Below are 24,220 nucleotides of genomic sequence, written 5' to 3'. Positions count from 1 at the left end.
CTCTCCTTTCACATCGTTCATTTCATTCTGGCCCGTTTCTATATAGCTTCCGTGTCTTCTTTTTCTTTTTTCACTTCTGCGACGATGTACGCACCGCTCTCAGTTTCAATTATTGCAATGGGTGAGGTGTTGGTTCCGTATGTTGAGTGGTGTGGCGAGGAGGAAATATAAAACGTGTGCAGAGGAGAAAAAGAGAGAGGGGGGACATCAACGGCAGGGCGCACCCGCCGACACTGCGGCTCAGTCGCAGTCGAGAGGGGGAGAGAAGACAGTCCTGAAAAAGAAAGAAGGAAGGAACACGTGACGGCGTGCCATGCACGAGGTGACGGCGGACGCCCGAGATACACACAGCGAGGAAGCGAAGGAGAATAGGGGAGAAGAGGAGAAACGCGCGACGTTTATTGCACGCCCGGGCCCGAATGATCAATCAACGATCGCCCCCCGCTCGTTTTTCCGTGCCAGCGGTGGCGAAGACGGATTACCGGGCTCCGCAGGGAGACGCAACCTGCCGCCACCGCGCCCATAGAACGCCGCTCGAACGCTGCAGAAAACAACGCCAGGTCGGTGCGTAAGCCACGTTCGTATTCAAGCGCTACGCGTATAACGTATGACCGTGGTGGGCTCAGCTTGGGGGGGGGGGGGGGGGGGGGCTAAGCTGGCTTTGCTGGAAAGAACGCGACGGGTCTTTTCCTTCGAGGCTGTGATGAGAATGTGCGTGCACAGTAGCGAGAAAAGTTCGTGAGGAGGCTGGTAGTAGGTATTGCTCAATTCGAACCAGGAAGAGAGAGAGAGAGAGAGGAAAAGACCGGGGCGACATCTGTTTAAAAATGTAAATGGTTGGTGGCTCCAGGGGGAGCAGCGGACAATGCTGGTATCTTTTGAGTTTCTTGTAGCAAAGTAAGTCTTTTTCGGTGTTTAACATAAAATATTCAGGCTAGAAAACAGAGACTAGAGACTTCTGGCACAAAATCTAGGGCGCGGTACGTATCTTTGCTATGAACTTATTTTATTTTGCTGGGAACTTTATATTATTTAGGTACAGCTGTAGCGAGTGCATATAATAAATGCGTGTGTTATTGTTTCATTATACGAATAATTTTTTAATTGCTAATTGGGCGTCTTCACTAAGTTTAGTCTAGATTGCGCAGACCGTTGTTTACACCGTGTTCAACATTCAGCTCAACCATTGGGCATCACCACGTGGCCCCGTGGGATCCCTCGACTTCCAACTAAAGTGGTGGAGACATAATATAATGGAGGGAACTGCCACTACATTTCGGGTGGCTGCGGGTAGAATAGCGTCACATAATTCGTCAAAAATTCAGAAAATAACGAGAAACAACGAAAAAAGAAAGAACATATATGTCAATCTCCACAAGAAAGGAGGTGGCCTCGAGTTTATACTTAGCATAACAGCTTAGGATGGCCGCGTCGTCGTCTGTGTGTCATTAATGAGGGGGCTGGAAGCGCAAAAATGGCACGACGCATTCTGCCCCACTGACGCCCGTTTCCGAGAAAATGTACGCACGCAAGTGAAAAAGAAATAAAAAGGAGTGGAGGGGAAGGCTCCGAGACAATGAGACCGACAAATGCAGGCGCACGTAGCACGCTCGAGTAAGCCCTCTTGCACGCCCGCAGTGCCGACCCCGAGAATAATAGGGCGCTGTCTCAACGCCCCTTCTGCTCGACCCCCCCCCCCCCCCCCCCCCGTTTTCCTGACCGTCCCCTAACTCCGCGCGAATATAGACTCAGTCAGCGTCGGTCCTCTCGTGGCGGGACGCATGAAAGGCAGCTGCGGAAGAAATCCAAGGATGCAGAGGTCTGACGACAACGGCGACGCAAAAGACAAGCTCCGCCGCGAGGCCACCGTTCCGCGGCACGCGCAGATGTGGTCGGAACAACGGCGGTCCTCGGCCGTGGCGCCCCATCAACGGGGCTCCGTTCTCCCTTTGTCTCCGAGAGGGATCTCGAATACGAATCCGCTTTCCCGAGAATTCGCGGAGTCCCACCTTCGGGGTTCGCGACGCACGAGAGAGAACGCCGACGACTGGCCATTGCTCGCGTGCCTGCCCCAAATACGGGGCTGCGCCGCAGTGCGACTCGCCTTGCAAGGCAGCCAGCTTGCTCGAACCAACAGTCGACCGGGGGTCCAGTCCTCCACTCGAGCCAGCTGGTTGCCACACGTGGTAGCGGTGGCGGCGAGGGAGGGTTGAAGAAGGGGCGAGGGTGGAGCGCGTGGAAGACGCTTCGGGAGCGAGACCCTGAATGACAGCCCATATGGTGCGATGAAGATCAAAGATGGCGGACCGCGGCGACGCGTCGCTTGACTTCTGGAGGCCTCCTGTCGCGCCGCCGTGTGCGGACGTGCGGCGCTCGTTCTGGGAAAGGGGTGTTGTTCCAGCGTCTTCTGCTTGTGAACCCCGAGAGGAGGCTGACTACTGTCGTCTGTCTCTTTAGTAGGGGCACAGTGTCGCCTGTCGTTGCGAACTCTGGTCGCGAACGACTCAGATTGAGAAGCTGTTCTCGGTTTACCGTGCACGGTCTAGTGTTGCAGCTCCGTTCTGGATTCATTATTTATTCTTTGGTCTTGCTTTCCTTTTTTAGAGACAGTGTGGGAAGCTGGCGCCCGCACAGACGAGTTTTTTGTGCAGCGCTGTGGAGCGCCTCGCACGTGTATGAGGATTATGTTCGGGGCTCTAGACTAAAGGAACCATAATAACCTTTCCAAACGCGTGGCGGCGTAAGCTAAAGGGAGAGACGATGGGCATGGTCGTGTTTCTTTTCGCTCGCTTTGGTTTCTGCTAGTTATATAAATATCCGCGCCATGTTGTTGGCAAGCTGCAGACGCCGGATAAACAGAAATGTTGTATCACATTGTACGCAAACGTAGGACGTTTCGTCCGTCGCCTCCTCTCGGGCTGTCTGTAAACTAACTGGTATTCTCGAAGTTTTGGTTATTTAGCTACGGCTAGTTAGCTACGCTGAAAGCGGTTCCATGTTAAATGTATGTTCTGCTTAGCACCCGTCGCTGTTAAGTGCACATGAACGCAGCTATGTGTGACGAAAAAAATTGGTGCCGGAACGAGAGAGAGTACTAGAAAAAGAGAGTCACGAAATGCACGAAGAACGCCATACATCGGCGGGCACGGAGCTTACATCATATTCATGCATTGTTCATGACAGAAGACCTCTCTGCAAGGAGCAGTTACTGAGAGCCACACTGTATCATAAAAACAGCACTTAAGTAAAAAAGAGAGGTATGCATTACGCAGTCGTGATGCGTAGGTCGCTCTTTTATTTGAGTGGAACGTAGCTAGGTCCCAAGCGAAAGGAAAGTTCATTATTCCCTACAAAAATCACTTTCTCTCTTTCTTTCTTTCTTTTAGTAAAGCTGTAGATGGAAATGTGCCTCTGCCGCGCCTGTTCCAGCACGTCGAGCGGCCTTCTAAGCGCGAAAGCTGATGGCGTCGAGCGCGACGGGAATAGAAGAAAATAATCTCGCTGAAAGGGTTCTGCGCCCCCTCAACGGTAAATACTTCATGAATAGGTCTTTCAGCTATAGTAGGCCCCCTCCCGCATCCTTGCGGACTGCGTTGAAAAGTGCGTGTATCCCTCCCCGCGGTCGGACAGCGTAGTTGAAAGTTCATCCCCGCCCCAGACACAACAAACGTCGCGTCTCGGGCTCCGCCGATGGCTGGCGCAGCTGTATCCGATTTATGCGCGCCATCGTGGCACGGCTTCGTGCCCCAGTGTTTGTTCTGCAGGCGTGCAGAAACTGTAGGTCACTCGACGCAAATACACGAAGGTCGCGGTCGTTGCGCGGTTCGTTTCGTTGAACCCTCCCGGGACGTTCGACTGGCATATATAGTCTTACGAATGCAGACTATACCAGGGATAATTTTTAGTAAAAAAGAGACTTGTATAAATTCTGACGCAATAAAGGCATGTACTGGCGCTCATTAAGGAGCCAGAACTGCTCAGTCATGACTTACAGACCCTTAAGGGTGTACAAAGCGCCAAATCATCTTTTATTGGGCTTCGTTTGTCGGGTGTCCAACAGCCTCACCATTAAGCGTGTACGGCCAAGTCCAAGTAGTCAACGAGGCCTCTGCACACATATTCCACACCTTAGAACCCTGCTGTGCTTCATCGAACACAATAACTTATAATTGTACTTGTAAGGTGCGTCGCTCGTTTTATGCCGCGAAGCAAACTTTCTATCAAAGACAATCGCCGGCGCGATGCTAGGTATTATTTAACTTTGCCATTATTCGCTTTAGGGCACGCGTCCACGGTTTTCGCAATTGAATCGAAGTATTAATGAAGGAAATCGTAACCATTCGGCCGAAAGCTTTTCGTTTGGATCAAATTTAGAAGAAAAAGAAACGTACTAAATATTTGCGGCAAGACGAACTGATGTTTCGCTCGACGCTTCTCAGAATTGCGGAAGAAATGAGGGACCTATTGGTATCGGTAATTGTCGCGAGGTACCCATGGTATAAATGCGGTGTCTCGCGCGGCCACATTCAAACCGCTTGGATATAAGGAGCTCGCCGACCGCTCAATGTATCGGCGCTTCACTGGCATGCCGACTGCGTTCTAGCCAACATGCAGAACAGGCGTTCGCGCGCAAGTATCACGAAAAACTTGTCTGAATCTTGCATAAGAGAGAGAGAGAGAGACAGAGAAATAGAAGACAGGAAAGGCAGGGAGTTTAAACACACGCACATCCCGTTTGCTACCCTGCACTGGGGCAAGGGGTATGGAGACGAAAAGAGAGAATGAATCTATCATAAATAGGAAAAGCAAAAGTAACAGCAGCTCACACATATTACCGGTACCTTAGCCGCTGCACAACGCATGTTTTTTCATGGAAAACTGGTGAAGCTCATGGTGCGCCATTACGAAAAGGTACATTAAATTTCAGTTTAAGGTCGCCAATCTTAAGTAGTCTGCTGCCGACGCATGTGCCACCGCCCCGTTATAAAGGTGATGCTCTTAAAGGCGATCGATATTATGAGACATCAACGCGCGTCCGAGTTAGAGCGCTCCGCAAACGCCGGAGTGAAGACGGAAGGAAGCCCGTGCTGTAGGTGAGTGAAAGAACACTAGTTTTAAACCGTTCTTCCCACTAAACGACTCAAGTCCACAGAAGGTCCGGAGTAATCTGCAGTCGCCAAACAAATTCCTAGATTTCAAAAAACTTTAGCCGCAGTTTTCTGAACGGTGGCGGTAGCACAACTTTTCTTTAGTTTCCCTATTCTCAAACGGTAGTTCTTGCTCACACCTTCTTGGAAGATGGAAGCTCCGGAGTCCCGCCGGAATCTCGAGCTATCTAAACCCACCGCTAAGTGGTTTACGAACCCCTCAAATTGGCCGAAGCGTTTACGACCGTGCAACCGAAAGAAAAGTAAGTAAACGAACGGAAATAAACGGAGCGGGCAACGGGTGTATAACCAAGTTTTGAACAAACAAAAGGTTATGTTCGGGTTGAGCGCCGCTTGGCGGCGAGCTCATCGTTGATAGGGACCCCCCTTGTTGAAGAAAAACAATGTTTAGGCACTCCGCGCCGGCTGGAGTGTTATTGCTCGGTTCCTGGGAAGGAGGCACCCACGCCAGCTCAATGTGCGCCAACAAAGCGTGGCTGCGGTCTTTTCGGCGGACTGAGCGAAGGCGTTCACCTTTGCCGGCAGCCGAGAAGAGATCGCCGCCGACAGACGAGGCGGCGGCCAGGGGAGGAGGAAACGGGGGGGAAGGGCGGCGAAGCATTCGGAGGAGCGCGCGAGAGGGAAAAAGCGAGAGAGTTTGGCGCGCCGCAGACTCGCCGACGGCACCCAACTCAAGTTTAGTAACGGTGACGGCGGTAGGGCGGGCGTTCCGTCGGACCCCTTTCAACATTCCGCGGGCACAGAAGTTCACTTCCGGTCTCAGCCGCCCGCTTGTACGCGCAAATTGAAAACACACGAGGCCACGCTCGACCGTGCTCCGCGTCCGAAAAGGGGGAAGAAAAGAGCAAAGGGTGACGGAACAGAAAGGTCTCAGAACAGAAAGGGGGGGGGGGTGTTAGAATGGAAGGCCCCTTCGCCCCCTGCCCTCCATCCTTTCACCGCCAGAAACTCGTCTAACTAGCCGCCCGTCGCACGGGAGGCTCAAAATTGTATGCGCGTGCCGCCGCCGGCCGCAGCTCGCTGAATGGAGACCACGAGTGTGCGCGCAAGTGCACAAGGAGAGGGCGTGAAGGGGGTGCGGTGGGTAAGCCTCGGTCGGGCCCTAGCGGTCCGTTGCCGGCGCGTGCGTTGGCACGCGCGGCTGGGCCAGGGACGATGACGGGCTGTCGTCGACTCGCGGGCCCGCGAAGCAGCGCGACCTCGTATATGGCCTGCTGTCGATGGCAGATGCGCGCGGCGTGTGGCCCCGGATGACCCTGTCCGGCCGACTCTCGGCGTGGCAGCCCTTCTCCTCGACCGCCTCTCGCAAGTTCTCAGAACCGAGCGAAAGTACGCAGGGAGCAAGGCGACGCTCCGAGATGGGTGCGCAAAGCGCGGGCAGCTTCACTATGGGTGGGGGGAGGCGGGGGGGGGGGGGAACGGTTGAGCGTCGTACAGACCCGGCGAACTGACGGTCTGGCCCGCAAATGTCCTCCGGACTGGAGGCAGCTCTCGCAAGACCCGCATTCGGCTCAAGGGGGTGTGAAGGAAAGAAGGTGTATAAGGGCGTCTGGGGAGAAAAGGAGGAGGTGGTAAGGTGGGGCGAGTTCGCCGTGGAGGAACGGCCAGACGACGACGAGCGGACGTGTCGGATTTCCGCCCGGAAATTGGGGACTCGTTCCAGCAAAACAATTACCGCATTAGTCGGCGGCGATCAGGCGGAGGGAGCACTCGGCACGGACTCGGGGACGAAGGCGGGGATGAATGAATGGGTGTGGAAGAAGATCGGGCCAGGCAGGCAATAGGAACGGAGCGACGCCCAAGAAGGGGGGCGTCCGAGAAAGGAAGCAAAGCAGCTGGCGAGAAAACGAAAGACAAGAGAAAGGCACGCAGTCGAACAGAGAGGACAGAAGGAAAACGAAGCAACTGTCCCCTTCTCGACGGCATCGTCTTCGTCGTCCTCGCCAGGCGGGTCGAACCGTTCAGGGAGCGAGCCATCGATCTCGGCCGCAGGAGTGGTGGAAAGATGGTGAGGGGGTGGGGCGGGAGTCTACGTGCGTGTTACTTCTTCTCCCACGGGCACCACCGGTATAGTCGGAGGGGGAAGGGGAGTCGGCGAGGCCAATTCATTGCGAAGGCGCGATACCTCTGCGCCGACCGGGGCGCGGGAATTCGCGCGCTGTGCGAGCGCGTGTGCGACGGAAGACCGAACGAAGCCGCGCCGCGTAAACAGCGTCGTATATTTCACTGCCGCCGCTCTGCGGTTCACCGCTGCCTGCGCAGCCAGCAGCTAACGAGAGCCCGTCCGGCGGTGACACTGATACCCGGCGGGGCGTGCGAACGGTGCATATGACTGCCTGAAAAACGGCGCTCGCCGCAGGCGGCACCGAGTGCTGTTGTCTCCTTCGGGAGGCGCGCCATCTTTTCTTTGTTGGCTTTCGTGCCCCAGGTCGGCGAGCGACGGACGGAGAGAGAGATAGGAGGCTCTATTTTTACCGTTCGAGTGGAGAACTCGAGCTCCATTCTTGTCGGGGCACGCCGGATCCACGCATGGCAAGCGGAGACTGCCCTGACGTCAGATGCCGGCTTGGGACAGTGAGCCGCGAGGTGTGTGACAAGCACCCGCTTGCGAATACGTTTCGTCTATTTAGGGACGGCTGCGTTTTTTAACGCCTGTGGATTTCTTGCATTTGTGTTTTTACTTGATGTAGCCTCCTGATCAAAAGTTTGAGTGCGTCGGCGTGAGGGTGAGGAAATGGTGCGGACGTCAGTGCACCGATAGTAAGCGAGGACAAACACGTGCTATCATTGTCACTAGCTCGCTCACTGGTGCTGAATCGCTACTCAATATATACGATCTGATCGAGCTACTAGCGCCAAGCCAAGAATCGCACGCTTGCAATGCTATGGAAGATCCGCCAAGAAACACAACTACGGGCGACTATAAAAGAATCAATCGCGTTCAGCTGCGAGTCCGTTTTTCTTTATTGCTATTACTTGTTTAAGTGCGAGGGATAAAAAAATAAATAATGCACATATAAAGCACACATTATTCTATGGCCTGGAAAGTCACAGAACGACGCGCAATGGAATCAAGTGGTCTTGAAACTCGACCTCGTATCCCTCGCGTTTCCATTTGGCCTCAACGTGTGCTGATTTACGTGCAAGTTGCTGCGCCGGGAATTCATATATGCAGCCGGCCTTGGACCAGTGGAGCATCACGCCAGGCTGAAAGCTCTGAAAAAAAAAAACGCTAAACATAGTCATGAACGACGTCGTAACCTGCGGCCTTTGACAAAAACCACGATTCGTTCGCTATTGATTTTTTTAAAGAAGAACTTGAGATTGCATAGCGCGTTTTCAGAAGCTAACTAAGATCTAACAAAGTGAGACTATTTCCTCGCTCTTCTCTCTACTTACTTGCCTACGTTGTTTTCTTATCTTTGATGGCATGCCTATAGAAGTAAAGATTGTTGTAAGCAGACCAGTACGAAGTATAGTTAAACGATGCATGAAAGCAACATTGTCGGAGCCTGGGTGTCATTACCGCGGCGTAACGCGTAACCCTGGGTACCTCTGATCTCAAACAGCTCACTCCTGAGGGATACATTTAGAGCGCACTAGTGTAAACTAAAGCAGGTGCGTAACCATAACAACAAAGTACCGGGAGCTTCCGGCACGCATCATCTTTCTCAAGACGTAAAGCTTAACGCGGCCCTAAGCCCACAAGACTGAGTCTGTATACAGCTCACTTTTTAAGAAGGCTTCTCTAATGCTTCGCTCCACATTCTTCTTCTTCTGTTCTTTTTTCCTTTTCTTCTGTTTTTTTTTCTAAACTTTCTCGCCCTGCACGACACGTGATAGTTTCGAGCGTCAGTCGCGTCGCCGGCAACTTTCTGCGCTGCCTCGACGCTGCTGCGTCAAGCCACCGCGCTAAGGGATCGAAGAGTACTCGGGAGAAGATGCCACGGCGCACACTATATACTTGACAGCGAACCACGTTTATTGCTACTGTCACGTTTATCTGTGCGCGCTGCCCAAATACGTCGTCCAGACACAGGTCATCTTTATGAGAGCGATATTTGGGGCCGCTCTCGAAAGAGCTTCTCGGAATCCAATAACGTAGTTTGAAGGCTCCTCGAGATGATGATGTAAGGCGACCGTTGGGAGGAGCGTCTGCCGAGGTATGTTGTCTGGCTCGGAGGAGAGATGTCGTGTATACGCGCCCCGGGCGTGGGACTACAAAAGGCTCCATAACGTCATATGTACCGCAGGCCGGTATGGTTCCCAACCATAGAGAGAGAGAGAGAGCATACACGTGTTGACCTTGCGTCTTTGTTAGCAATAGCCTTACAACGCCTGTCAACACACAGTAGAGACATCTTCTTTCCAGGCCTGTCTTGCGAAAGTTCCTTTCATGTCGACGTAGCAACCTCGGGGTTTTCTTTTTTTATTTATTTATTGCGACAGGAATTATATGGACACTCCAGACGCATTTCTGCCGTCGGCGTTGGCCTGATGTTCCGTATTAAGTCCAAGGGCGATAAAATAGTCGCCGCATGCCGTTTGCTGTATGTGCGAGTGGAAGCGGGCGAGGGTGAGCCGGCGATTTCGGCTTAATTTCGCGCACGCAACGGCGGAAAACGGGGAGAAAGCACACCGCGTTGCGTCGCGCGCAAGGCTTCGAAGAAAGTTGGGGCGGGCCATTGTGTCTTGAAAGCCATTTGCGACGGGTACAAAGGGTACAGAGTCCGGGTTGCGCTCTGTTTTCAAGGCGAAGTTCGCGCTGAAGGTCAACTCGCTCACTGCTGCTGCCGCTTTTCCTCACTGCACCGTACTGACAGCGAGCTTCCGCGGTCATCGAGTGAGATGTGTTCCTGTTTGCTTGTGCCTTGTACGCTCATGACTCCATGCTTTTCAGTGTGGCTAGTATGCCTATGTATACAAGTTTATGACGTCGATAAAACTGCTATCCTTGCTTCGGATATAGCGTTCCACTCATTTGTTATCGTAATCGATGCTTCACCTTTCGGGTGAAACTGCGACATTATTTTTTTTTGTAGTTTGCCGCATATCTCTCTTGCTTTATTCACCTCTTAGGAGTGAAAACAAATCGCCGAGCTATTCAGATAATGGTGGACTTTAAAGGCCGTTTGCGTCCCACGATCGGCGACATGTTACAGCGCAAAGACGGAACAAACGAATAGGGAGGACGCCGTCAAATTTGTTAGAGGCAGAACTGTCAGCGTGACGTGCTTCTGGCAAACGTGAAAAAAAAAATTCTGGCATAACGATGAATCATCGTGCCACTCCAGCACGTATACCTAAGGAAGATAATGTTCATTCAAACAAAACACGTTCCTGCACACACGCACCATCGTGCTGAGACGGCTACAGCGTCCCGGAGCACGTCCGCATCTACTGAAACGCACCGCGTTTTTCATTAAAAAAAAATAAGAGTGAATGGCTCTCTGGAAGCGTTCAGCTATTAGCTTATACTTACTGCAATCACCCTCGATTGTTTCTGCACAATTTCTTCCCGCACAGCGGCGCCAAATATTTATCGGAAATGTGCTGCTTGTGATGCCTGCTCTATATTGACTTCCCTCTCACTGCCCTACTGGTGTTCGCACTTCGCTGCAAGCTGATATATATATATATATATATATATATATATATATATATATATATATATATATATATATATTGATTTGAAAGACGGGCTTTTACCGCACCCGTGACTGTTATACTCGTGACTTGGTCATTACGGATATTGAGCTGCGAGTCAATTAGAGCTCTCTGCTTGCATAGGGTTCACTTCAGACTGCTCAGTATTGTTACCGCCGTCGGCTTTTTGTTCGTTTGGTAATTATTTAGAAACACGCTACCTTCTAGTTAAGTTCCCTGTACTTCCACTTTTATGTCTCCCTGTTGACTCACTTGTTCCTCTTTACTCATGCTTTGTTCGCGGGATACGGCGCAGTGCCCAAGGGCGTTACAGCAGAGGGATTACAGCAACGAGTAGAATACATTTTCATTGATACAGTTTACGCGTTCCCCAGTCAGCCTGTTCCATTTGTTTATACTCTTCGGGCAAACAAGGAGTTAGTCTGCATGTTCGTCTCGGTTTGGTACTTTAGGATTTTGCGGTCACGATCATTATATGTGGGAGATATAACGAGGTTCATTTGGGTAGGTTCCTTCGTTAATTGCCGTCTTACAAAGGGATATTAAGTGCAATGGTTTCCAGGTTGCTATAGAATGGTTACACGCTACATTCCTCCCTCTGTCGGAAATCCAATAACGTGGTTTCAAAGCACCTTGAGACGTCGATGTTCGTAACGCTCTCTGTTGACAGCACATCGAATGAAATGGATAAAGACGGCCCGCGATAAAGCCGTTCGTTTCCCTGAGGGATGCGCCGCGGAGCGTCGCAGTGGGCAGTGCTGCTGTGCGTTGCAGAGAAGCGTCCCACGGGTGAACCCGCGCGAGGAAGAAAATAAAAAAAAAAAAATTCTATCGGCCGCGACAACGGGAGGCAGATTTGAACGCGCGTCGTATATAAAGCCCGCGGATGAAAGGCTGCAGTCGTGCGCACGGCAGCGTGCGGAAACAATTTGCGCCTTCGTGTATATACGAACACAGCTTTGGCCGACGCTGGACCCAACAGCCCTTTTATTTCCCTCCGGTTGTTTCTCGAACCCCAATTCGCGTTTGGGGAGAAAAAAAAAAGGCGAGGCACTTTGCCGCACTGATGCGGGGAGAAAGGTGTGGGGAAAGAGGGGGGGGGCGTAGCGAGAGAGGGAAGTGCAGTTACGCATGCGGGCCTGCCTATGCGCAGCACACCTAGCCCGATCGCCGGGAGAAAAACCTGGAAAGGAGATGTGCGCTTCCCGAAAATGGTTTTCTGTTCGCCCGTCGCGCCGCCCGCCGTCCGCACTGCCGCATCTGCAGCAGCGGAATGGGAAAGGATTAGGCCTACACCGGGCGGGCCGCGAGCGCGTTGTCCGAAAAAAAAAAATGCCATCATTAGCCGCCTTGCACTTCGTTAGCGGCGGAGCGCCGGGGCCCCCCCTTGTTGACGCTTCTTCGTCGTTCCCGGTAAGGGAATTGCGCTAATTTACTCGATTCGCGAGGCGAGCTAGTTGGCCGGCGACGTCGACGACACGGCGGGCGCAACGCGGCCATTCATTTCGCTGGAAGAATGCGTTGCCTACGTAGAAGCAGCATCAGCGGCAACGGCGTCCCCGGGAGATCGCGGCTGGCAAAGGGAGGACGAACGCCAACAAAAAATGGAAAGAGAAGCGGGTAGAAAGAGGAGGTGTCGCGTTCGGGAAGAATGCGCGACACGGGCTCGACGGGCTGGCGCGTTAATAATCGCGGTCCGGGGCCGGGAGGACGACTGTAAACTGAGCATGGTTGACGGGCCACCGGGAGACAAAAGGAACGTCGCGTATATAAACACGGAATGCCGAAACCCCGTGCCGCTTCGGGAGCGGGCGCGATAATTAAGTGCCCGCTGATTCATCCGTCGGGTGACGTGGAAGTCGGAGCGAGGGATAATTTAGCGAAATAAGCGGAGGGGAGAAGCAGAGACTTCGCGGGAAAGGCCTGTATGCAGCGCATACTGGGCGTAAGTCGAAGCATCCAGGCGGGGACTGAAAGCACTAATATTGTGAAAAAAAAAAAAACTGACCAAGAGCGAATAAGGTGAAGCTGCAAGGCTGTCGGAGTAGAAAAGGCTAGAGAGAGAGAAAGAGAGAGACTTTTAATTAATGCTGGGGATGTTTGCGTGGGCGCATGCCTAGCATGCGATGCCGGGTGACAAAAAGAAATATCTATAGATATATATAGAGGGAGAACGACCAAGGAACCAACGTTCGTGTAATGCTTGCGGGTGTCACACCTTATTCCTTCTACGAACTGGTAGTAGCACGCTTTGTCATATGGACAGCCGCACAAGTGTATAGGGGAACTTCATCTTACCACTGCAGGTTATGCACTATTCACTTACGTCACGGCAAATTGCTATTCTTGGCAACGAGGTGGCCCACGAGTAAGTCCGAGCTCTCTACTTCCGGGTGGCTGTGGAACCACCCGGCTGCCGGAACATGGACGAGCGTCTGCAAAATTATACGGGGATTGTCGAAAATTATCGGCTACGCAGGAGACTGGTGCCACCACCGGATAAAAGTATAAACGATAGAGAGGCAGTCGCATGGCAGAGCCTGCGAGCTGGGAACTTCGTAACCCGGGTCTGAGCACACCATGTTATACGCGATAGAGAAAACGATAAGTGCAATCACTGTGGAGCGAGAGGGACCCTCGACCGCATAATCTGGAAATGCGCGTGCACTCCAGGGGCTAAATCAAACATAAATTGTAGAGAGACCTGGGAAGCACTGCTGCGGAGCGAGGACCCTACTCCACAGCAACACGCCATCCGCCTGGCGGAAGAAGCCGCGAAGAGTCAAGACCTCTTTGCTTGCTTCTAATCGCGGAGGCCCCGGCCCCCGTTCCCAAGGCCTGTGTGCCGGGGACGGGGAGTGCGGGGCCTCCTTAGCCGGCGGTACAATAAAGTTGCTATCATCATCATCATCTATCTGTGATGTACCTCAAGTGTAGTGTATGCGCATTGTGCCGCCGATGTACAATATTGTGTGCGTATATATATATATATATATATATATATATATATATATATATATATATATATATATATATATATATATATATATATAATAATAAACAGCTAGTAAGTGCATGGGTTTACGACATTAATATGTACTTCAATACCTCCTTGGTAGTTTTTACTAAGCAACTGCCAAGCCACTACTACCACGTGTGGCCGTGGTCTATTATGCTGTGATTGTGACATTATTGTCCAAAATTCACATAACCTGTAGTGTGTCATTATGTTCTACTAACAGTTATGTGCGACGTCGTAGCACACATATATGGAGACAGAAGGCTAGAGAAATTAGGGTAATAAAGCTGATTAATTATCCACATTAACAAGTGCTCGCCGGTACAACAAGTGCTCGCTAAAGCTAGTACTAAAAACACTCTTGAAGTTCATCTTCTAGTATGTGTCGCGTATAGTGACCATGTCGTAATTCTCTGTGTGTGCGTTTTTTCAGAAAAGAAGTAAAACCGCCAGTAACATGGATGAGAAAGGAAGAAGACAGGACGAGTGGTGTCCTTTGCGTTCTTCCTTATTGTACGTTGCATGGTGGAGTTACCCAGTAGTTTGTTACCCGCAGCAATTGTGGCGCAATATCCTTGGGAAGCAACAATTAGTCTGCCTAATAAACAGCGAAAGGACGCCGTTTATCTTTTTTTCGTGTGTGTTATTTGACCTTATTATGCTTTTACAATGCCATAGACTTACTACGGCAATGCAAGCGGCAGTAATAAATCAAATGGGCTTCTTTGTATCGATGGTAGTTATGTTTCAGTTGCTTTAGTAACTGCATAACGGAGACAGTACTAAGTGTTTTTTTTCCCTAGCTTCAGCAGGTAGTGAAAAGTACTAACTATAATTTTAGTGCGTGCACTCACTAAGAAGGTGGGGCTTTTTGTGACAAGTAACTGTTAGTACTTGGTCAGTGGATATGAAAACCTTTTCTTTTTAAGAGTGACGCACGCTTCCGGTTCTATGGAGCAGGTTCCTTAGCGCTTCTACACTCCCCCACCTCCTTTTATCCTGTCTTCTTTTACGACAGATGGCTTTGCACGAATATACCGGTTACCTTGTGTTTGCGCTGAGTTCAGTTAAGTAAAACTAATAATCTCGATAGAACACGGCCAGACATGTAAGATATTTCAGAAAACAGCGCAAAGACGGGACACAGAAAGGGGTACGCGACAGAGGCGCTGCGTCGTGTGCCCTCCTGCCTGTAGTGACTCGGTTCCATCATTCGTGCTCAATAAGAGGTGTTCCGCTGTAGATGTCGCGCAGAAGCGTTCCCGTTGGACGTCTCGAACTCGGCGTGCTCGCCGACAGTCAGACGCTACAACCGCCAGACAGTCCAGACTGGCGCGCACGACAAGAAGGCGCCGTGATTCAGAACTAGTGATCCTATTTTTGGGCGCTCGTCGCGACAGACTGCAAGGTCTAGCGTGCAACGACGCGTCGAGACGGGAAAGAAAGAAAGAAAGGGGCAGGACACTTCCGCCGGAGGACGAGGTCTTTGTGCGTCACCAGAGGTGCTCGTGAGGCAATCACCCGCCGCCTACCGCCAATAAATAATGCGTTTAAAAAGGTCGTGTCGGCGAAACACGGCCTCGAAAATATCTAAGTCTATGTGGAAGTTTGATGCGCTCCTTAGTGTGTGTTCCATCGGTGTGAGGGCCGACATATTTGCAGCTGTGGTATATTCAGGGCCACAAAGCGTGGGGTCATTGTCAAGCGCCGTCGTTGTGTTTGTGCACACGGATTTTTTTTTTTCGTTTAACTCATCTGTCCGGTTGTCCTCAATTCTTTCCTAACCTTGCCCGGCCTTCCGTCAGTGCGGAGTATACCCAGCTGCACAATTACTCGGGTTAACGCCTCTGCCTTTCATTTCGTATTCTCTCTCTTTTTTTTTTTCTTCGTCACACTCGTCCCTTATGCGCACTTGTACGACACGCTGATCACCGTTTATTCCCATTTTTTCCCGCCGTTAGACGAGCGCGCGCCATGTGCCCCATAAACGTCGACCGAGAAACGTGTCTTGACGCTTCGAAACCCGAAGGCCTGCATATAAATCACGAAACCGTTTTGCAAATCCTTGCTTTGGAATTATGCGTGTCGGAATTTGTACTGCAGCCTATATTTATCGATTAGTGACGTTATTCGTTGGTGCTACATTCGTGCCACGTCCACGGCACAAATAATATGATGACTCGTGGAATGCTGTTACACGTATTTGTATAACACAGTTATACTTACGCTTACTAGAGGTGGACTATGACTGATCGCATGTAGCTCGGTCGTTGCGGTGTTGTGCTGCTGCTTAGCACCTGAGAGGCCGTAGAGGCCGCCACATTCCGTTGGGGGCAGAACGCAAAGAAAAAAAAACGACAACACTGCCCCGAAGGGTGGTGTCGTCACCAGTGCATTGGTTGCACGTTCAGGATTGCCCCCCCCCCCCCCCCACCCCTTAACCCGGTGGTCAAGATTATCCTGCGACAGATGGTGTTGCCTTACTACAGGCTCGGCGCCTTGGCAAGTCGACTTGTGTAAGGCTCGTGTTTAACGGTGACTGCCTACCATCACATGTAAAGGTCGGCCACTTTCGGCATGTGGTACGACCTTTCGTACCCAAACCACTTCAGTGCAGAAGGTGTCAAAGAATTGGACACGTGAGTGCTGCCTGCCGAAATACAACGATATGCCCACGATGTTCCGAACAACACGACACTGACACTTGCCGTGCAACAGAGCTCAAGTGTCCAAATTGTCAAGGCTCACACGCTGCAGCCTCAAAAGACTGTCCACGCCTAAAGAAAGAGCAGAAAATCTTATGAAAAATGGCCAGAGACGTGTCGTCACACAGAGATGCTTCTGAAGCGATAAGGTGACATCGCTTCCGGAAACGAAAGTCTATGAAATCCTCTTCCGGTTCAAGGGAAATGTCTGTTCCGTCTGTCTCCAGTAAGAGCACGAATGTCAACGAAAGAAGTGGCCATGCTTCATCAACTGAGGTGTGGCCAGCACTGCCGAGGACATGCCACGCGCCACGCTATTCAACCTAGTGCTCGTTGGCCTAGTCCGATGCTTGCACAACACAGTTCAGGTATCAATATATGCCGACGATATCTGCGTTTGGGCGTCTGCCGTAACACGGCTGCGGGTACGAGCACGGCTACAAAAGGCAGCTACGCTAACACCTCTGTACTTGCGAAAACAGTACTTACAGCTGTCTTCAGAGAAATGCTGCCTTGTTACATTCACTCGGAAGGAAATGAAGCATTACAGTGTAAAGGTCAATGGGCAAGCAGTAGCAAATGCACGGAAACACCGCTTTTTAGGGGTAATTATTGACCGCCACCTATCATGGAGCCCGCATGTATACCTGAAGAAGAGATTATTGACAATAATACATCTCCTCAATTTTCTCGGCGGAAAGTCATGGGGTACTTCTGTGCGGTCAATGCTGCAGCTTTATAACGCCTTGTTCGTCGGTTTCGCAAGATACAGCCTCCCTGTGCTTGGGAACACCTGCAAAACAAACCTGCGTGTACTCCAGGGACTACAAGCTCAAGCCCTAAGGACGCGTCTCGGTCTTTCGAGGTGTGCGTCTACAGCGGCAACGATTGTCATAGCTCGAGATCAACCAATATCAACGTACTTGGCAACCGACGCCCTCAGGGCGCGTATTCGGCACGTTCCCCGATTACCTTCTCAGCATCTTGCCGCTCTACCCGCAGAAAGGCGACACACAACTTTCAGTCGTTTAATTGACGCCAATCGTACCTCATTGCCATCGAACTACATGCCTGCAGCAAGACCATCCACACCTTTATGGTGCCTGCACAGACCTGACATACGCCTCACCATCCCAGGAATCATGAAGAAAGCCAACATGCCGTCGTCTGCCCTAAGCAGGCCACATTAGAACTTTTACATGAGGTGCACAGTGGCCGCGTACACGTTTACATCGATGGTTCAGTCACATCTGCAAGCGCAGCTGCCGCTGTGGTGATACCAAGAAGATCCGTCAAGACACAGCTAAAGACGTCACATGTATCATCAACGACAGCTGCTGAACTGGTAGCCCTGCGTGCGGCTCTTCATTTCATTAAGGAGGAACCATCCCACGCATGGTCAATCTTCTGTGATTCCAAGGCAGCCCTACAGAGTGTACTTTCAGCACTGCGCCATGTATCACATGAGCAGCTCCTCGCAGAGATTAGAGAATTCCACCATCGACAAGTTGACGAAGGACACGATATAATATATCAGTGGTTGCCTAGTCACTGTGGCATACATGGCAATGATCGAGCACGCGGCTGCCCGATCTGCTCATGCCGGTGTCAACTGTGTTACCATTCCTCTTTCGAGAGCCGACGCAGCGAAAAAACTTTCCGCACTTGCGCGTGACCTGACGTTAGCCCAATGGAATTCATCCGATTTCACAAGTGCACGCCTCCATGCCCTGGACCCTAATTTACAGCTCCGTATTCCGCCCGAGCTTCCGCGACGTGACTGCACCTTTCTTGTCCGTCTATGGCTTGGAGTAGCGTTTTCAAATGCCTACTCTTTCCTTATCGGAATGGCCAAGAGCCCGCTGTGGGACTTCTGCGGGTGCAATGAAACAATCGAGCATCTTCTTTGTCAGTGATCTCGTTTTAACCCACAAAGAGCAGTCCTCTCAGCCACCTTAGACAAACTAGACAAGAGCCCAATGACAGAGAACGAGATTCTTGGAACCTGGCTTACGCGAACATCAGCGCGATCCGCTATGAACGCGCTGCTGCGATACTTGAAAGACACGCGACTTTCTGACAAATTGTGGCTGTACACTGTGTGACGTAGGACTGTGCGGTGACACTGCGTAAGACTATGAACGCCTTTGCGGGCTGTGTGACAGTGCCCACAGAAATAGTTCGTGTGTACGTGCGTGCGTGTGTTTAGGTTTTTTTTTATCCTTCTTTCTTTCTCACCTATTGCATCCCCTTGTCCCTCCCCCAGTACAGGGTAACCAACCAGAGATAATCTCTGGTTAACCTCCCTGTCTTTCCTTTGCCTCACTCACTCACTCTCTATCTCTCTCTATCTCTCTCTCTCTCTCAGCCGCCTCGAAGTCCCGCACTATAGCACGCCGTGATGTCATCGATTTAGACGACGTCTTCTCAGAGGTTGATAATTCTTTGTCGGCAAGGGTTGACTGCGTAGTGCACTCGATTCTGAAAAGGCTAAACACTGAACTTAGCAAATTTCGAGTACTTTTACTGCGCCGCATTTGCTTAAATACGAAAAAAAAAATAAGATTTGAAATCCGTGACGTCACAATCACGTATCGGCACTGGGCAATGGTACTTTAACGCTAAATCAAAAAGAAAAAGAAAGAAGTTTGATTTTCCTTCTCTTTTCAAGAAACCCCCATCTTACCCTGATACTAAAGAGAACAGCGTTTATGAAATGCTATATTAAACTACTATAACGTGTTGTTGCGACTTAGCGTCCCATTAAAGACTCCCCGACGGCAAAGTACCGGAGCACCCTCCTTTCTTTATGACTTCTCCCCATAGATAGCCTGTGCGTTGTTTTGTAACTGTAAGACGCAGCAAGCAATTAGTTCTTAACGTGTGCTTTTCCTTCTTTCGCAGGAGTCCAGCCCAGGTCATCGGGCTTTTATGAAGTGGCAGTCTGCTAGCTACGCGCGATACTTGGTAAGCAAAAGGGCTACCGCGTTTCGTCACTCCGGAGGATAGATTTCATTTTCAGCTCGTTACCGCTTACGACGCCCACTGGCTTGCGTCATAAGTTTCGAATCACATGCGTGGTGCTGACAGTTAGCTGGTTGCAGCGGCCTCAGAGTCGAAGACGGCGTGCGCTTTGACGGCTGGTAACTCGAGATCGTTTATGTAAAAACGCCATTTTAAAGTTTTGCAAGTCGCTTAGCGATTGTTAGCGTTACGCCGTTGGTGTAGAAATAGTTGCCACCCGCTACGAAAGAAAAAAAAAATGTTTTTTTTTTTCAGTTTCCGCAGTGCCGCGCATTTCGCCACCGCTATAAAATTACGAACCGTTGCGTAACAGCCGAGACGATCTTGCTGTGGCGTGTTTCACGCTCTGCATGAAACCGCACGGAAGTTTTGGCGACCGCACCTGGTATTGATTAGACGCCTTCGTGCCGCTTATTCCTACCGACAGTCGGGAGTTACGTAACGTCACTTGTTTGGAATAATCCATCACACCTGGCCGCCCTGTCAGCTTCTTGTGTGGTGTACACTGCGCCCGAAATAGCGATCGCGCAGCAGGATAAAATTACGTACACTTTATACACGCAACATATTTTGTGTGCTGTATACTGACTTGAGTTTTGTTTTCTCCTATCCGTGTGGCCCTTTTTCTGCTTAATACTGCTATTTTTATTCGAAAAGGGTAACTCTTAGTAGCGATGCATATTTTAGCATGTTTTTCCGCTGAAGCCTGGTAACAGAAAAATATATTTTCTGCGATTATCATCATTATTGGTAGTATTGTTATCGATTTATTTATTTATTTATTTATTTATTGAGAAAGAAAGCGACAAATTCCCAAGCAACATGGCGCAACGTCAGCTTGGCTGATGGAAATGATAGAGTGGAGAGAGAAGAACCAAGAGAGAGAGAGAGAGAGAGAGAGAGGAAGGTGAGTGGCAAGGGCAGATAGTTCGGAAAAACTGCATGAAAACGAGCACGGCACTTAAGGGAACATTACTGCACACCTGCCATATAGTGATACTGCGTAAAGAAAAGGAACACAAAAAATGCAACAATATCAAAAGGACGTTCCAGATCACGCGACTCGCCCCGCAGCGTTAATGCCGCGGAAAATGTACCTTGATGACAACGTTCGCGGACGAGTGGTTACCTGGAAATCAAATGCGCAGCCCGTTTTCGTGCGTCGCGAAAGGTTTGATTTTGTGGGCCCGTGTTGTGCATACACACGAAACACTGCGGCGGACGCGCGAATAGTGTCTCCTTATTTATCTTCCATCGTGCCACTCTCTGCCGCAGCTCTCCACTTCCGCGTACAGTGAGTGCAAACGTTCGTTGGTGTCTCTGTGTGGCGCTTATGTCTCGTATTGACGAGCATTAAACCCAGCACCTGCGCAAACAGTGTGTGGAATCGAAACATGCATCCATCGCCACGTACATTTCCCCGGGTGTTCTAACGGGAAGCGTTACTGAAAGGGAGCCGGATAGATCATTTTCCGGGCATCAACATGCACGGTTTGAGTGTGTGTGTAAATGTTGTTTACTGCGAAGGCCAATTCACCCCAAAAACTAAATTCATTTGCATTGTAATAACCGTCTATACTTCCGGTTTTCTGTCCTCTGCTCAAGCAAACACGGGTTATTGAGTTGCAAGAAGAAAATTCTGCATATTCAAAGTACTCGTCGAAATCTATGTGAAGCAAAGCTTGAATAAAGTGGCTAATTAAATGCTTTGCTACTAACGGAGATGCCGACAATTTCGTTTACTTTTTCATGATGTACAACGTGTAATCTCACGGAAGGTTCATGTTTATCCACGCCAAGGGCTACAGCTTTATAGTCGCACAATTTTCATCTTTAGGCACTGCATTGGAGTAACAGAACGGATCTCGAAGGCGTTTCCTTTTTTTTGCGGACCATATGCGCCGGAAGCAATTGGAGAACTGGAAACACGCCCCGGACGCCACGTTTTGAGACACCACCTATCTCCAGGCAGCAGTCGTAATTTTCCGAACCCGCGAAGGACCTGCGCAAGTGCGTGTGCCCGTTGTAAGTTGTTCGCACTCATAACGCAGTGTCTTGCTCGACAAGGTCAATCTGCAAAGTGTCAAAAGCCGCTTTGATGCCAGAATGACGAAGTTTAGGGCAAAATTTCATGCACCGTCTATAAATACAATACTGGTGTGAACAGCTATACTTGTAGCCCACGTAGACAGAATATAGTTTTCTTTTGTAGGGAACCGTTGCGTGCTGCCTCTGCTGCGGTCGGGGCGGCCCGCTGCCCTTTGGCGTGGCTCGCTCCGAGAAGACGCGCGGGTCTTGCCTTGCAAGGCAAGATTGTTGCCAGAAATAATCCACGCCGCGTGCGCCGCGCGCGCTCTCGTCGAGCAAATGTCAACAAAGAGCCAACGAGCGGCCGCTGCTTCCGCCGAAAGACGCGGGTGTGTAGGCTTGAGTGGGGGAGGGGGGGGGAGTGGGGGGCCACGGGCATCCTCTAGCTCCTCCTCCGAAGGGGCCGACGGAAAGTGCAGGCCGCTCGCGAAGAGTGTAGGCGCCTCGCTGCGGGTCTTCTTTGTCTCAAGTGTTGGTGCGTCGGCTTTCCGCGGCCGTAACGGCATATCGAGAGTGGCCCGTGTTGTTCTTTTTTTTTTTTTTCCTACGCACGCGGCGGGCGTCACTTAAGGTTCCTTTCCTGACTTTCCCACCGCCCGTAGTTCAACTGAACTTGGACGAAACTGACCTTTTTCGCAATCGATGCCGGTGGCCACGGGTAGGTTGTTTTCTGCCGCGAAAAAAAAAAAAAAGCGCCTTTGTTGTGACGAAAATAGCTTGTTTACAAGTTTGTTTGACCCAGCGGTTCGTTTCTTAACTCTGGGTGAGTTTGGAAACTGCATATGGTGTCCATTCTGAGCGCTTTCTTTTTTTGTTTCTTGAGAAGGCACAGTAACATTTCCTCGCAGCGCGCCAATATGAGTTACTGTAACTTTTATGCTTCAAGGTCACGATAAGAATAGAGCTACTCGTGTGAGAGATCCGCCGAATGTTTATCGTCGGACTTCTAATTCAATTTCAGTCCCTTGTTTTTCGAAGGCAAAGAATGGCGGCAGCCGCAACGCAAGAACAGAAAGCCTGCAGCAGGCACGCGGGAAACACGAGTAATGCCAGACGGGTGCGTTAATTAACGCGGCGGCGCGTAATCATTTGCCGCTGACCTCCTCTCTTTAGCATCTATCAGTAGTGACACAGTGCACGTGCGCGTCGCGACACGTTTAATGTCGCTACGCGCGAACGCGACGTTGACATCGTGTTTCGTTACCCGCGTCCACTGCGCGCTCGTCGGACGCGGTAACACGACGAGCGCGCGCTACGGTGGCGCGCAAGGCTGTTACACGCGCCACGGCTACAGCCAGTAGCCAAAATGGCCGCGACGCTCGACCGGCGTCCCCCCCCCCCCCCCCCACACACACACTTGACGCTGACCTCTCCCCTTATCCTCTCCCCTGCCTCGCAGCTTCGGGGCGCTCAAAACAAAATTTACGAGTACGTGCTCCGGCGGACACGCGTGGACGAGCGTAGCACTGCGCGGGAGGCGATGCACGCGTGTCACCCTTGCTTGCCAACCCCCGGTCGCCGGCGGCCTAATTTTGGAAGGCGCATACTTGGGGCGGACGGCGAGGCGATATTGGCCGATGGGGGCACGCGCCGTCGCACTCGCCTCGTCCTTCTTCTTCGAAAACTTTTTTTTTTCTGTCTCTCTCGCGAGCTTGCCTCGGCCCGTGCGTCCGTCGGCCTCCTGGAAACATTCTCGGCGTCGAGCCCGTGTTTGCTGCCCCGAGAGGCCCTGCTTCGCATCAAGATAAACGTGATCCTTCTTGGGATACACCGTTTTCCTTCCGTGCCCGTCGTGACTGTGAGACGGCGCCCGCGCCCCCTTCGCTGGGCATCTTGTACGCAGCTTTTCCAGAGCGATGTCACCCTTCTTCCCGACCTTCCTTCTTTCACCAACACCCACCGCCCCCATCGCCAGGAGCGCGTGCCTGCCAGCCCTGCGAGACGGGGCACTGCCCCTTCATAAAAAGTTACGTGTCACGCATAGTTTGCGCCAGGTTTCCGCAGACTGCGAAAGTATTTCCAGTTTAGAGCTTGCGAAACATAGTTATGTGCGGTGTAGTGTCATTAAAGCGGGTATCCAGGAGAAGTGCGCAGCCTTGGAGCTGGGAACTAAAAATAAAGTTGCGGATGTTGAGCACCGACACAAGCTGTCCACGCGTAAGCTTGGGAGGAAGATTTAATTACATGCTAATTATATGCTCGTCCTTTCGGATCCCAAGTTTCACGTCTCGGTTATGATCTTCTTTTTGATTTTTTGACTTGTTGCACTGAACACTGCGCACGCATTTGAGAAAGTGACATTAACATGTCTATTGCAATTTTTTTATGCTTGTCGTATTACTGTAACACTTCAGAGCATATTGTCATGTGATTTATATTGAGCAATGTAGTCGCACGATGTTGGATTAGGCTGTAGGTTAAATACTTTTAACGTTGTAGGCACTTATTGTCCAATGCGGTGCATTCGTGAGCAGCAGGTGCATTTTCGATACAAGCACATGATAAGCAAGTTAGAATGGGGCTTTACAAAAGGTTATAATACTGTTAGC

The 24,220-nt window shown here is 50.9% G+C and overlaps 1 protein-coding gene across 4 annotated transcripts in view; it reads left to right on the top strand.

The window, feature by feature from the left end:
* LOC142583217 (irregular chiasm C-roughest protein-like) overlaps positions 1-24,220 on the top strand; it is a 188,198-nt gene that overhangs the window by 47,029 nt on the left and 116,949 nt on the right. For 3 of the 4 annotated variants that reach the window (XM_075693583.1, XM_075693585.1, XM_075693582.1), the window contains exon 2: positions 19,464-19,526. The exons of the other annotated variant lie outside the window; for it this stretch is intronic. The gene's annotated coding sequence lies outside the window, so the exon portion shown is untranslated. The remainder of the gene's footprint in view (positions 1-19,463; positions 19,527-24,220) is intronic. 4 annotated transcript variants of the gene reach the window in all.

Source organism: Dermacentor variabilis, chromosome 5 (genome assembly GCF_050947875.1).
Source record: "Dermacentor variabilis isolate Ectoservices chromosome 5, ASM5094787v1, whole genome shotgun sequence".
In the NCBI taxonomy this organism is placed as follows: Eukaryota; Metazoa; Arthropoda; class Arachnida; order Ixodida; family Ixodidae; genus Dermacentor; species Dermacentor variabilis.
Note: the sequence above shows the minus strand (reverse complement) of the source record. Positions and strands in the feature narration are given on the sequence as shown.